Genomic DNA, 15621 nt, shown 5'->3' on the forward strand with positions numbered 1-15621 from the left:
AATATGGAGGACGAGGGGAAGAAAGGCAGGAATTAGAGGTGGGACATCAAAATACAATATTAGTTTTATTTCAGATAAAGCTGATCGGACAAAGTGATTTTAGATCTGTGGCCAGATGGGCTTGCTGATACTTTATTCCTGAATTAGATGGACTTAGCTCCTGATGGCACAGCAAGACAACAGCAGGTCTCCCTAATAAGGTTGGTCATTCACCACCTGGACCCAGGCAGACCAGAATGCTCCTTCTGTGGAGGCAGCAGATCCGAAAGGAGAGAGAATAGCAGGGCTGAGCCAAGCATGGTGAGGCGTGCCTCCTAAACTTCCCCATTCTCTTGCCTTTGGGTGGAATGGTTAAGGAAGCAGAAAGAAGTTATGAGTATTCTTATATTATCACCTGTGGAGGTAAGAGAACTTCTCCTTTCCATGGATATATGAGTGGGAAGTAATGGTTCCTCTAAGAATTATGACTATTACTGCTGTTCTTGTTAATATTGTTTTCGATCGTTCCTGCTACATGCTGTTTACGTGAAGCTAATGTTTCGGCTGCAGCGCCCTGAACTTGATAGACCCTCCCCTGGCTCTGGTACCAGCAAGCAGCTGCACTCCAAGACAGCAGAGGAATGGAGTCCTGCTAGTCTGGAGGTCGTTTTCCTTATCCTGGTGGTGGTCTTGGAGCTGCAGGAGAAGGGGGTGGGCCTCAGACAAGAGTCCCCGGTGACAGCCTGCACTCCGAGGATTCCATGGAGCATCAGCATCTTCCTCAGCGACAAGAATCTGATTGAGGCACTGCTCGCCTCTTAGCTTGAGGGTCACGTGACTTGGCACATCCCGCTGCTGAGAGCCTCCCCGGCTAGGTAGGGCTGGGAGGGGTCCTCGGTGTGGTGAAAGCCGGCCGACCTCATCAGCTTGGCGTGACAGTGAGATCAGAGCGCCGGGGTTATCCGAAGCCTCCCTCCACTACCAGTAATGAATGGGAAGCTAAAATAAAGTTTTCTAAACTACGACTGATTTTTTTTTTAAAAAAAGAACAACTTTTGACCAACTGTGTTAGAAGACTGATGTGTCTTTCTACCTCTTTATATAGGACAATATTTAAAAGTCATTATCGCATTAAGAGATGCGCAAAGGGTATGCAGTCGAAGACTGTAGGGAATGAAATGTATTATAGAGGGGGTGAAATTATAATAAAATTAATTAAAGATTGCATTACATTCCTGGGTTTGTGAGTTTTTGTAGCATTTAGCTGCAATCTATTTATTTATTTATTTTTTACTTATTTTTTAGTTTCAAGTTTTTATTTAAATTCCAGTTAGCATTCAGGGTAATATTAAAATACATCATAATTTTAGTTTCAGGTGTAGAATTTAGTGATTCATCACTTACATACAATATTCAGTGCTCATCACAAGTGCCCTCCTTAATCCCCATCACCCATTTAGCCCATCCCCCACCCACATCCCCTCCAGCAGCCCTCAGTTTGTTCTCTATAGCCAAGAGTGTTTTATGGTTTGCCTGCCTTTTTTTCTTCCCCCTATGTTCTGCCATTTAAATTTTTATTTGTTGTGATTTCTGTTCTCTTTCTAAGGAAATGTAAACTTTTTTTTTTTTTAAGATTTTATTTTAAGTAATCTCTACACCCAATGTGGGGCTGGAACTCATAACCCTAAGATCAAGAGTCGGATGTTCCACCGACCCAGCCAGCCAGGCATCCTGGAAATGTAAACTTTATACCTAATTTGCTATTAATCCTTTAATATTCTTTTCTTAAAATGGGTTCCCCAAATTATGCAAGCTTTAGGTCCCACAAAACATGGATCCACCTCTGTTTATTTATTTATTATTATTATTATTATTATTATTATTATTATTATTGGGGGGGGCAGAAGGAGAGGGAGAGAGAGAGAATTTTTTTTTTTTTTTTGAGAGAGAGAATCATAAGCAGGCTCCACACCCAGTGCAGAGCCTGACGCCGGGCTCGATCTCACGATCCTGAGATCATGACCTAAACCAAAATCAAGAATTGGACACTTAACCAACAGAGCCACCCAGGCGCCCCCACCTGTTTTTAGTTTTATAAGAAGGTTTGCCAGTTTCTTTGCTTACTTCTCCTCCGTGTTTCTCACATCTTTTTTTTTTTAAGATTTTATTTATTCATTTATTTGAGAGAGAGAGAGAGCACATGAGAGGGGGGAGGGTTAGAGGGCGAAACAGACTCCCTGCTGAGCAGGGAGCCCGATGCGGGACTCGATCCCGGGACTCCAGGATCATGACCTGAGCCGAAGGCAGTCGCTTAACCAACTGAGCCACCCAGGCACCCTCTCACATCTTTTTTCTGGGTCCATTTTCCTTCTTGCTCAAGTACATCTTTTAGTAATTCTTCCCATGAATGTCTGTTAATGACTCTACTTATGTCCTCTCCTGTCAGAGACCACTATTATCCTAAATTTAAGATTTATCATTTCTTTGTTTTCTTTGTAGTTTCACAAGAAAAGTTAATTGTTACACGTTTTAAAACTTTTTTACCAGTTGACTAATGGTGTATATATTTTTCAAATTTGTTTTTTCCACTCAAAATTATGTTCCTAGATTCTACTATGTTGTTGAGTATAGCTATAATTTATTCCTAATCATTACTGTATTGTATTCCATCACCCACGTTTTACCCATTTTACTGTTACTGGACATTGGCTTATTTCTAGTTTTTTACTAGTAGGGGTAATGCTACTTTAAACATTTGCATAAATGCCTCTTGGTGATCGATAGTTTCTCTAGAGTTTATACTTAGGAGTGGAATTGCTAGGTCATAGAGTATAGACATCTTCATAAAGCAAAATCTGTTTCCAAAATGACTGTACTAATTTACATTCCCATCAGTACTATATGACAAATTGCCTTGCTGCACATCGCTGCTGGATGCATGATAGTTTTAGACTTGAATATTTGCCAATTTTATGGATATGTAATGGTTTTTCATAGTAGAATTAACTTGTATTTTTCTGATTGGTAATGAGACTGAGGGACATTTTACATGTTTATTGGCCATTTATATTTTTTATAAAATACTTGTGTAATTCCTTTGGTCCTTTTTAAAAAATTGGTTTGTTTTTTGCTTATTGATTTATAAGAATTCTTTACATAGTCAGGATACGAATCCCTTGACAGTTATATATTTAGCAAGTATATGTTGTATATAAAAATATATTTAGCGTATCTCCTTCCAGTCTGTGGCTGATCACTTTGTTCTCATTATGGTGGCTTTTGATAAAATGGATATTGTTATTTTTAATGTAGCCAAATTTGTCGATTTTTCCTCTCTGGTTTTCAGTTTTTATTTCTTGTGTAAGAAAATGTTTATATCCCTGAGATTATAAAAGTATTCTCCCATATTTATAGTTTTATATTTTGTATGTAGTTCATTAATTCATCTAGGGTTGATTTTTGTATATGATATGATGAAGGGGTATAAGTTCTAATTATCTTATGTATCTTATCAGTGCTTGTTTTTATGTGTATATCTTCTTTTCTCCTATCTCACTTGTTATACAAGATATATTGTTAGATACAGGAAAACAGTACTCTGAGAAAAATATATAGCCTCAATACTTAAAGGTTGAATATTAAATAGCTGTGTTTCCAAGTTTGAAAGTTAAAGAAGAATAATAGAAAAAACACACACACAAAGGAAGTAGAATAAAAAGCACTATAAAGAGCTGAAACCAATTAAATAACCATCATATAAATAATAGACCAATTAAATAGAAATCGTATTAAATAATAGGCTCAAGGAAGCCAAAATATTGTTCTTTGAAAAAATTAACAAAGTAGATAAACTCTGGTGTGACTACTCAAGAGAAAAAGCACAGATAAATTTCATTAAATTGATAAAGGTGTCATAAGTTTAGATGTAACAGAGGCAAAAAAGATAAGGAGATGCTTTTCATTAACTTTATGCTGATTAAATTGAAAATGTAAAAGAAAACAAACAAATTTCCAGAAAAAATGTGTATTGATTTTACGTCTATATTGCTACACTCTTACCAATGCTAATACTTTCTGTGTGGATAATTTTAGGTTTTCTACATAAAACAACCGTACAACATGTGAATTGTAACAGTATTTTTCTTCTCCTCTTATCTCTCATAATGTCTCCACAAATTTCTTTCTGGAATGCCTCCTAGAAGTATGTATTAGAACTTCTCATTTTGGGGGCACCTGGGTGGCTCAGATGGTTAAGTGTCTTCCTTCGGCTCAGGTCGTGATTCCGAGGTCCTGGGATCGAGCTCCGCATGGGGCTCCTGGCTCAGTGGGGAGTCTACTTCTGCCTCTCCATCTCCCTCTGCCTCTCCCCCTACTCATGCTCCCTCTCTCTGTGAATAAATAAAATTTAAAAAAAAACACACACAACTTCTCATTCTGTCTTCAATGTCTCATAAATTCTCTTTTATATTTCCATCATGTTATCTCTGTGTTGCATTACAGGTGGTTTATTCAGATCTATTTTTCAGTTGACTGTTTTACGTGATGATTTATTCATTGAGTTTTTAATTTGAATGAATTAATCTTTTATTTCCAAGAGTAAAATTTGGTCCTGGTTCAAATCTGCTTATTCTCTGTTCATATTGTCCTCTTGTTCCATTATTTCAATTCCTTCTTTTATGTCTTTAATCATTTTAAACATAGTAACATTTCTAGTCCCTTTCACAGTGTTCAATTATTGATAGGTCTATGATTTTGTTGATTATCGAGTCTTTTGATTCATCCTCATTTCCTCACATGGTTTGTAAGTTTTTATTGTGAGCTCATCTTTTATTGTGAGCTCATCTTAAGCAGTGATGGTCCTTTCTGTGGGAGTCCTAGGTACCCTAGATTATGGATTTGTCCCAATATGTGGATTAATTTTTGGTTCTGCATGGGTCCCAGAGTTTTCATGGGCCTTGAGCAAATTTGTTTCTTGCCCAACTTTTAGTTAGTGTGTCAGCTAAGAATTCTTGTGCTATAAGACTACTATATAATTCAATCCTACACTCAGGCTTGGTTTAATTTCTCAGAAGACATGTTTCTTTTTCTTTCAGATTCAGAGCCTTGAATATTACAAAATGCCTTGCTCTTTTTCCTTGTTGGAGTTCTTATTAGTGTCACTTTTGTGGACTAAGCAACTTTGCAAGAGCTTTTCCTTAATCCACCCTCTTAATTCCAGATATTCATCTTGAGTGGACCCAAGGCCATGTCTTTTGTCTCCATGTGAGGTTTATACCACAACCCCCATTCTAGGTGCTGGTTGCATCAGCCCAACCTTATAACTCCAGCTACCAGAGAATTTCCTTTTCTTCCCTCTTGGCTCAATTATCTACTTTTAAAAACACAATTTATCTGTGTGGCAGTAATTTATTTTGTTTATTATATCTTAGCCAAGAGAGTGTCCACATCAGCCCTTCATGTTGCAAGAACCAGAAGTGGTAGAAGAAGTCTTGATTTACACCCAAATTTACATCACATTTAAAAAAAAGATTTTAGGGACACCTGAGTGGCTCAGTCGGTTAAGTGTCTGCCTTTGGCTTGGGTCATGGTCCCAGGGTCCTGGGATCAAGCCCTATGTCGGGCTCTCTGCTCAGTGGAGAGCCTGCTTCTCCCTCTGCCTGCTGCTCTGCCTATCTGTGCTCTCTCTCTCTCTGTCAAATAAATAAATAAAATCTTTAAAAAAATAAAAATAAAAAATAAAAAAAAGATTTTATTTATTGTAGAGGTGATGGGAGGGGTAGAGAGAAAGAGAGAAAGAGTCCTAAGCAGACTCTGCGCTAAGTGTGGAGCCTGACACAGGGCTCAGTCTCACAATCGAGATCATAGCCCGAGCAGAAACCAAGGGTCAGGTGTTTAACTGACTGTGCCACCAGGTACCCCTACATCCACATTTAAATAAATATTCTCCATTGAATGGAATTATAGGTGATTTTGATTTTCTAGTAAAGCCTTACTTTTATTGCCTGGACTTCGTACAATGACTATGTAATACATTTATTATTTGAAAATATTATAAAGTGATTTCAGTATTGAAATGAAAATTGGGTTGGGGTATCATATTACTGTAGAGTTCAAAAATTATTTTACTCTCAACTACCTATGTTAAGCAGATGGAGAAGTCACACCAAGTTCTAAAACTATTGTATATTTGACGTTAGAATGCATCACCAATTCAGATTAAATGAGGAAAACAAATTTAAATTAGTCTAAAGCTTGAATATTTTTAATTCATTTTTTCAAGATTTTATTTATTTAGAGAGAAGAGAGAGCATGAGTGGGGGGAGGGGAAGGGGGAGAGAGAGAATCTGAAGCAGACTCTGCACTGAGCACAGACCCCGACGTGCGGCTCAATCTCACGACCCTGAGATCATGACCTGAGCCGAAATCAAGAGTCAGATGCTTAACCAACTGAGCCATCCAGGCGCCCCTTGAATATATTTTTTAAAGATTTTATTTTTAAGTAATCTCTACATTCAATGTGAGGCTCAAACTCACAACCCCAAGATCAAGAGTCACATGCTCCACTGACTAAACCAGCCAGGTGCCCCTAAAGTTTGAATATTTTTAATGGTCTTTTATTCCTTCAAGTAAATGCAATAAATGGAACAACAAATGGTATCAGGGAAGGCCCTGTGTTCTATAATAAACAAATGTTAGTTGTTTTATGCTTCTGAATAGGAAGTTATTTTCCACTCCCATTTCAGCTCTTCAATCCTTGTATTTACTAGTTACTATTAAGTTCAGGTATCCTTGAGATTGTTGGACTGATAACTTTTGAAATGTCTGTGGTTTCAGTTTCCTAATGATATGTGTGTATGTTTGAGGGAGACTGGTGGCAGGTGGGGGGGGTCTGTGCCTGATGACTTTTGATTTTCTTTTTCGATGAATATATTTACTTTTAATTTTGTACCTATTCAAATGATTATTCTAAATTATTTAGGCTCCAATAATGTTTTTGTCTAAATGATTTGCCCATATGGATGCATTGAAATATTTTTAATTTGAAGGTTTTAAAAAAATCTAAATTATTCCCCACAAATGTCACATAAAAAAATCACCTAGTATATTACCTGAATATTTCCCTCATGACCCCTGCTTCCTTCAGAAAACCTTTACAATAAATTTTATTCAAAAACAAATTCTGGAGGTGCCTGGCTGGCTCAGTTGGTAGAGCATGCGCCTCTTTTTTTTTTTTTTTTTTTTTTAAGCACTAGGATTTATTGAATTGTGCCTTGCAAGGTACAGGCGCTGGGGCTTGCCCATGGTGCTCTTGATGTATAAAGCCCGGACGTTCTGCCAATTCTTGATCGAGGACACCAGGAAATTGACTGCTAAGTGGATGTTGTACACAAGCTCGTCATCTGTCATCTTCACATGGCCAACGGCCACTGCCAGACACAGCACCTTCTTCATCTGGAATTTGATGGTGGACTTCACTTCATCCACCTTGGCCACCATGTTCTCATTGTGGGTCAGCAAGGAAGGGAACTTGCCAGCCTTATGCAGGCCTGGGCCCAGGATTCATGGGATCGGCTTGATCAGAGATTCTGAAGCCAAGAAGGCATCACACTTCTTGGCCAGCTTCTTGACTCATTTCTTATTCTTGTTGAGTTTCTTCAGTGCCTCAGTGTCCATGTGGGGAATATCCACTGCCTTGGCCCTATCACAGGGCTGCTGATGCCCCAAAACACGTCCGAGAACTTGGGGCGGGGAGTGAACTCGAGCCTGGCGGTGCCCGAGAAGCGTTTGTCCTTCTGAGGGTCATGGTTCTTCAGGCTGATCTGCAGCTCCACCGTCTCCAAAAACGTCCGGTGCTCGCGCTGGTTCCCGGCAGGCTTCCTGCCCCGCCTCGTACAGGTGTCGCGGGAGACTTTGCTGCTCTTGGTTCTTCGCGCTGCAGTAACCAGAAAAGACGAGCATGTGACTCTTAATCTCGGGGTTGTGGGTTCAAGCCCTGCATTGGGTGTACAGATTACTTTAAAAATAAAATCTTTGGGGACCACTGGGTGGCTCGGTCGGTTAACGTCTGCCTTCGGCTCAGGTCATGATCCCAGGGTCCTGGGATTGAGTCTCAGCGGGGAGCCTGCTTCTCCCTCTGCCTGCCGCTCCCCCTGCTTGTGCTCTCTCTCTGACAAATAAATAAACAAAATCTTTAAAAAAATAAAAAAATCTTAAAAAAATAAAAATTAAATTCTGTATAGAACAAAAGATTGCCAGTGTAACAGAATGTGTAAGACTATTTCTCCAAATGGACTTTCAATGGAATGTAAACATCTCTTTTGCAAATGTTATAACTTTCTTCAGATCTTAGTTTTTTTTTTTTGTTTTTTTTTTTTAGTTTTTCTCGTAAAAGGAAAGAAGGAAAGAAATGGAAAAAAGAATGGCACCTAATAAAGTCTAACCAACTATAAATGTTTCTTTGTAAATCTAGCATTTCCCATTCCAAATTTTTTTTTAAAGATTTTATTTATTTATTTATTTGAGAGAGAGAGAGAGAGAGAGAAACAGCATGAGAGGGGAGAGGGTCAGAGGGAGAAGCAGGCTCCCCGCTGAGCCGAAGGCAGTCGCTTAACCAACTGAGCCACCCAGGCGCCCTTCCCATTCCAAATTATTGGTAGTCCTGAGCTGGGAGAAGGAAGGAAGTGGCTCCTTTGTGGTGGTTTAGGTGTTCATGGAAGGCCTAACTACACTGGACTAGAACAGCCTGGCAGTGTCCTGCCCTGGAATGTGACCCATCTGCTGACTTGGGCAGAAGCTACAGAACCAAATTCAGCCTGGAAAATTAGGAGAGGTGCAGCAGTTTGGGCTTCACCCAGGCTCCAGAGAACATGGCTGGTGGCCACAGGCCTTCGCTAAAATGTGGACTAGCTAGAAATTTTAGAATTTAGATTTTTATAGTTCCTCTAGTATTTCCGGGAGGTGGTGGGTGTCAGGTGTCAGGGGCTGTTCAATGAGAAGGAAAGTCCTATTTGACAATCCAGACAGGCAGGCAGCATCAGATACAGTTGTCACTGGGTCCCAAGGCCACAGCAGTCAGCCAAGAGTTGAGAGACCAGACTCCAGTGCCAAGGGAGGGTGGAAGGATAGAACTGCTTTAGTGATGGGAGCAAAGTGGAGCCCCCAACTCAGAAGGATAGGACAATAGGCAGGATTCAGTGGCTCACACCCAATCCCAGGAAAACAAGACAAGCATGTGGTTAGCATGTGGTGGGAAACATGCAGACTGATCTCAGCTACAAGGCCCAGGATAGACCTGGAGGACAGCCACAAAGGAGAATTGCTTGTTCCATCTAAAGCATCTGGCCATAGCTCTTGAAATCTATCACCTCCACCCCACCCCACCCCAATTAGCTGATGATTGGTCCTTGAGCCAGCGGGAGCTACACCTGCTGGGGAAGATGAATGGAATTTTTTCAGCTTTCGTTTTATTCATTTTTGAACATACACTTTTGAATCAAAAATCAAAACTATATGGAAAGGTATACACAGGAAGTCTTGCTTCCACTGTCCTCTCCATTCTGCCCTCCTCCACTCCCTACAGAAAACCACCCCCTATAGATAAGTAGTTATCCTTTCAGTGTTTCTTTTCACAGATATAAACAACATATTCTTACTCCCCCCTGCCTGTTATACAAAAGAGAGCACATAACTATATACATCTTGGGTTTTTTGGTTTTTTTTTTTACTTGACAATATGTCTTGTAGATTTCTCTACACCAAAAGGTGGAAATCTTTGTCTTCTTTTATGGCTGCATGGTACTCTGCTGTGTGGAAGTACCGAGTTATTTTGAACAAAGGCCCTATTCCTGCTGAACTCTTGGGTTGTTTCTAATCGTTTGCTCTTACAAACAACGTCACAAGGCATGATCCTGGGTGGGTGGCATCTGTACTTTTACCAAGCATAGATGCTTAGAAGTACAGTGGCTGGTCAAAGGGTAAGTTCATGGATGATTTTGTTCATTATTATCAAATATTTCCAAAAGAACTTCCATTTTTTGCGAACCCTAGCAATATATGAGAATGCCTGTTCCTGCCCAGTCTCACCAGCAGAGCACATTGTCAGACTTTTAGATTGTTACCAAGCTGGTGGGAAGGTTGTAATTTTGACGACCAGTGAAGGGTGAATTGTACTTTTATAGAAGCCCCCACTAAGGAATGCTTCATTATTTGGAATGTTCCTTCATCCTTCCTTCTTTTTTTCCTTTAAACACCATAGGCCCAAATAGTTTGAGTTTAGTTGTATAGGCTTGGTTATGTATTCCAAAACCTGAAGCATTCTGGATATACTGAATTAAACTGGCTGGTGGAGGTAAGATGAAGAATTTAGAATCCTGGCTGATATCCTGGCTCCCGGGCACCCTCCAGCTTCTGCACACTGACCCGTGCTGGGTACCTCGCCCCCACAACAAGGGGCTGACCTCCTGGCCTTGACTGAACATCTCCCTGCCCACCCCCTGACCGTCAGCCACCCGCTAGCCGCCGCCTCACAAATACTGCCTATGACACGTAGCATGCCACGGAAAGAATTTTTAAAGACTTGCATGAAGTACGGCTAGCAGATTCAGAGCAAGAATAAGCACGAGCGCCCAGCCAGAGTGCCTCAAGTCTGTGGAGGAGTGGCTCAGGCTATTTTCAGTAAATTTGGTTTTCCGTAGTGTTGATATAGAAGGACACATCTTTTTCGTGTGTACTCAGATCATTAAAAACGGCTTTGAGTTAACCACTGGAGAAGCATGAAGTGTTCTTATGAATGCAGAGGACATTCTTGGTGCTCACAGCTAGAACGAATGACAACACAGTCCTGGGTGTGCCGGAGCTCTTGCCTTGCTGGAGAGAATGTTCCTGTTCCCTCCCAGGCGCCTGCTGCTCAACTTTTAGCTACTTTCACTGTGGAAGTTTCATATGGAGGCTGCCAGAAACCAAATGAACACATTTCTGAGAAAATGGAACATATATACGTATATTCAAAATTTTGTAAATTTAAAACTGTTCAAAACAAAGACATTAAATCGGATCCTGACAGAATAACACAATGCCAAGATTGCAGGCCACCTAAGAGTTAGTATCTTGCTCTTGAATGAAAAAAAAAAAAGAGAGAGAGAAGCTAAACCAAAGTATCTGGAAAATACACCTCAACTCAGAAGTGATTAGCCTAGTTTTAGATCAGTTGTGCTAATTTTGGGGGGGAATACAAAGAAATAGTGAATAACTATCTAATAATTTTAATAATCTCAAGCTCTTTGAAAGTGTAGTGAGAAAGATTTGGCAACAGTGTATTTTAGTTAGAGCATCTTAAAAAGAATTGTAAGTCTGTAGGGTGGCCACAAAGTCTTTTCTCATGCTAGTTTAGTTATATGGATGTTCCTCTCCACAAAAATCTTATTTCCTCCATGTCGTTCCAGAATGTTCCCCCACACTGATAGCTGAAAATCACTGAAGCACCCATGATCACTGGTGCTAAGTCTTTGAGTCTCATTACATGGAGTAGAGAACTTTTCTTTTATCACGTCTAAAGGCAAAATTCCCCATTTGTTAAGTAGGGATCCTGAGGAGGTCATGCTGAGGGCTGTTCTCTATCTCCAAGAGCAGAATGTTAATGCAGTGCCTGTTGCAGGAGGGAGGCTGTCTCACTCATTCCTCATTTCTGTACCAACCACCACGAAGTGCGTTCAGATGAACAGAGTGGCTGGTGCTTGCTTTGCAACAATATGGTTGGTTCTATCAGGTGATCTTCTGAAATCGTGGCCCATGTCCTGACATGTGAAGGATTCTGCTTGATTTCCTTGGAATAATGGATTGATTACTAAGGACACATTTTCATGCAGAGGGACTTTGTGGTTGTTCAGGAAGCATCAGAGGAGCTCTAATGGATCCATCTTCAGGGGACGGGGACGTTACCCTGTCATCACTCTGACTGGTTGCAGAGGTGATTCATTCATTTGACTAATGCTAATGGAGGACCAGGACCTATGTTGGGCCCTGGATATACAGAACTGTGGGGTGCCCTCCTGGAGCACTCAATCTAGAGGTGGAGACATGAACCTTCACACACATTTACAACATACTAAGGGCTGAAGGAGTGATGTCCACGAATTGGTTTCATAGCTCAAGAGGTGATTATTCCCCTATGTATGTGAAAACCGGGGCCAGGAAGGCTTTACAAAGGGAGTGACATTGAACTGAATTTTAAAAGACAGTAGCTTTTGACGAAGCAGTGGGAAAGAGCACAGAAAGTAGCAAATGCAAAGGCAGAAAGGAATGAGAAAGAGCCTGGTGGGGCCAGGGATGAGACATGGAGGGGGCCAGACTCTGGAGGAAGTGGCTGGATGTTCAAGGAATGGCTGCACAAAGGCACAGGGAGGGGAACCAGCAAACGTGGGTCAGGGCAGAGAGGACGCCATTGTGACCAGGCAGAGCTGTCTCTAGGGTCACCATGATGAACTGGCTGGCCACAGGAAGTGGGTGCTGACGAGGAACAGGAGCACCCTCAGGGGTCGGGGGCTGGTGGCTAGGAGGAGGGGAACTTGGTGAAGGAGAAAGAACATGGAGAAGCTTCGGGCTAGAATGGTCTTAGGGAAGTCAGAGGAAGAGGAAGCTAATTTTGAGATTTGAAGAGCCATCAGAGTAGCCATTCACTGGTTCGCTTGCCTCCTTTTGTAGAGAAGGAAGTTGGAGTCTCTGCCCAAATGTGCTGCTTTGGGGTCAAAGACTCTGCCGTCTTGTGTCCGTGAACCTCCCATCCCAGCCACACCCCTGAGGCTTTTTCGTTCCTGCTTGGTAATTAGAAGAGCTTAGCTAATCTAAATAGACCTCTCACCCTGGCACCAATAAATGGGTGTAGAATGACAATCACAGGCTTCAGATTTCAGTATGTATTTCCAAAAGACTGAAGCAGAGGAAAGCCAAGAAAAAACTCATGGGATTTCCTAGAAGAAAAAAGGTCATTAGAAATCTTGGTGACCTTTTCCAGTGGCCAGGTGACGTTAAAAAACAGAATGTGGCAGGAATTATGAAATAAAATGGAGGCAGGCAGATCAACTGTCCAGCGAGTTTATCCATGGAAGGTCAGCAAGGAAGGTCATTCTAAAGTTTTAACTTTGAACCTAAAATTTTTCTGACTTCCGTGAATTATCTCACGTGAGTTAAGATGGTCTAGCCTAGTTAAGGATCAATGTGTCAAAGGATAAATTACAATTTGCAACATTGTTTTTTTCTAGACCGAACAAGGTTTCTAGTAACAGTATGTCTGGCTGTCTCTAGAAGTGTCCCTATTGTTCTCCTGCCTCTTTTTCTTCCACCCCAGTTTCTTTCTTCTTTGTCCCCTTCTTGACTGCAACCACCCTGGATGAGGCACATTCTCAACCCGGTGCACCCCCCATTCCCTGTCATTGCAACCAAAGGGTCCCACAGAGCCCCACAGGCAGGGTGGGGGTTCTGGAGGCCAGCTGCACCCTTCATGTCTCCCCTCCCTCCAGCCTTAGTACCAGCATTCTTTGGTAGTGGAGAGCTTCTCTGTGCTTCATTATCACCTCCAAAGTAAAAATGCTTCTCACCACCACTGTCTTATCTAGCCACAGAATCATGGAATGACTGGGCTGGAAAAGCACCCCCAGCCTGCATACCCCTCCCTCTTCCTCACCTAGTCCCTGCCTAGTTTCATCTACCAAGGATCAAATGTAACAGGGCTAGCGATGACAAATCCTGGGATTCCAGCCTGTAGGAAATGGGTTGAGGACCCAGAAGCCTGAACTGTCAGGATGGAGAGAAAACCCTTTCAATGTGTAGGTGTGTTTTCCTTTCCATATGTTTAGCTTGTGAATAGGTGGGGCTGTGTATGAGGGGGTACTCTGCAGTGAACAGTTATTCCCCAACCTCGCAGGCTTCCCATTCACAGCACTTGGTCCTGCATCAGCTCATCCTCTCTCTTGTCCTGTTCACCTTTCTCCCCTCCCCTTCTTCTGCATCAAGGCAGGCCTTCAGGAATGGATCCAAAATATATTCATAATATGGTGTGAATGACCGATAAAAGCTTCAGGTATTACGCAGTAGAAGCATATTTGTATTTTGATAGGGTTTAGAACCTTTAAAGAAAGGAATAAATCCATAAATATTTAATGGAGAAATGTTCAGTAGCAGAAGAAATGTTTGGGATTGAGTGGAGTATACCTGGTTTTTCCTAAAATCACATGACAGATACCTATTCTATTTAGAAATTAAACACACACACACACACACATACACTCTACTTACCTCTTTAATTCCAGGCAATATGTCAAATACTTTACATATATATATATACACTCTCATTTAACTCTTACCCAACCCCCACTCCCAAAAATAAAAACATGTAAGGTAGATATTTAGTGTTTCATGTATATTCTGCTAACCAAAAAGTTAATTGCCAAAACTTGCACAGCCCATAAATGTGGAACTGGGATGTGAGTCCAGCTTCTTTCTCCAGATTAGGAAGCTGCCAGAGGTAACACTCTTTTCATGTGGTGGGAAGCAGTTTTCCTGCTTGCCTCCTGGGTTGCTTAGTTAAGGAACACATAGAGCTTTAAAAATCTTTTAAGTCATCTTAAAAAGTCCTCTTAATTGTCTTTGTTTTTCTCTGAACTTCCCAGTTTGTGTATGTCATCCTTGTAATGATGTGCCCCAAATGAAGCAAAGTGGCCTGCTCTATTTTCATTTTTCAGCCTATGCAGGATATAAAAAATAAACAGCATATGGTGCAAAGTTAATGAGATTAAAAAAATAAGTTCACTTAAAATAATCCATGGGCTTTTCTACATGTGTTTTTGGTCTGGCTTCAAAAACCACAGGCGTTTTACTATGCTTTAAAAAAGGGTGAATATTTGCATTGTTTCTGTTGAGGTCAGTGGGAAACCAATCTTACGGAATCGGCGCTAATAATCATGTTGTTTATAAACAAGTGCCACGCTAAACTAGTACAGACTGAGACTTACTGTGATGGGCTCAAGCGTTAAACATATTCAAGGCAACTCTCTCCAGTTACAAACCTCATGCTCATGTGATACCCCTTTAGCCTGCAAGGATAATGAAGTCTTACCTAGAGAGGAAGTTGGGAAATCAGTTTCTCAGAGTGGTAGCCCTCTGAATATAGCCTACAATTTATATTACTATAATAGGTCGACCTGAACTTTTAAGAAAAATTTCCTACACCTTTGAAGCAAATTAGAAGAAAAGAAGAAAGAAGAAGAAGAAGAAGAAGAAGAAGAAGAAGAAGAAGAAGAAGAAGAAGAGGAAGAGGAAGAGGAAGAGGAAGAGGAAGAAGAAGGAGAAGAAGGAGAAGGGGAAGGAGAAGAAGTAGTAGTAAAGAGTCCTTTCTTTATTTTAAAATGACTAGCTAGGGGCGCCTGGGTGGCTCAGTTGGTTAAGCAACTGCCTTTGGCTCAGGTCATGATCCTGGAGTCCCGGGATGGAGTCCCGCATCAGACTCCCTGCTCAGCGGGGAGTCTGCTTCTCCGTCTGATCCTCCCCCTCTCATGCTCTCTGTCTCCCATTCTCTCTCTCAGATAAATAAACAAAAAATCTTTAAATAAATAAATAAATAAATAAATAAATAAATAAATAAATAAATAA

At 41.0% G+C, this 15621-nt stretch overlaps 1 pseudogene; it reads right to left on the minus strand.

The window, feature by feature from the left end:
• Positions 1 to 7221: 7221 nt before the first annotated feature.
• Positions 7222 to 15621, minus strand: part of LOC118001923 — a 10450-nt pseudogene continuing 2050 nt past the window's right edge.

The sequence above is a fragment of the Mirounga leonina genome, unplaced genomic scaffold (assembly GCF_011800145.1).
Source record: "Mirounga leonina isolate KUSES-001 unplaced genomic scaffold, KU_Mleo_1.0 Mir_55, whole genome shotgun sequence".
Lineage (NCBI taxonomy): Eukaryota > Metazoa > Chordata > Mammalia > Carnivora > Phocidae > Mirounga > Mirounga leonina.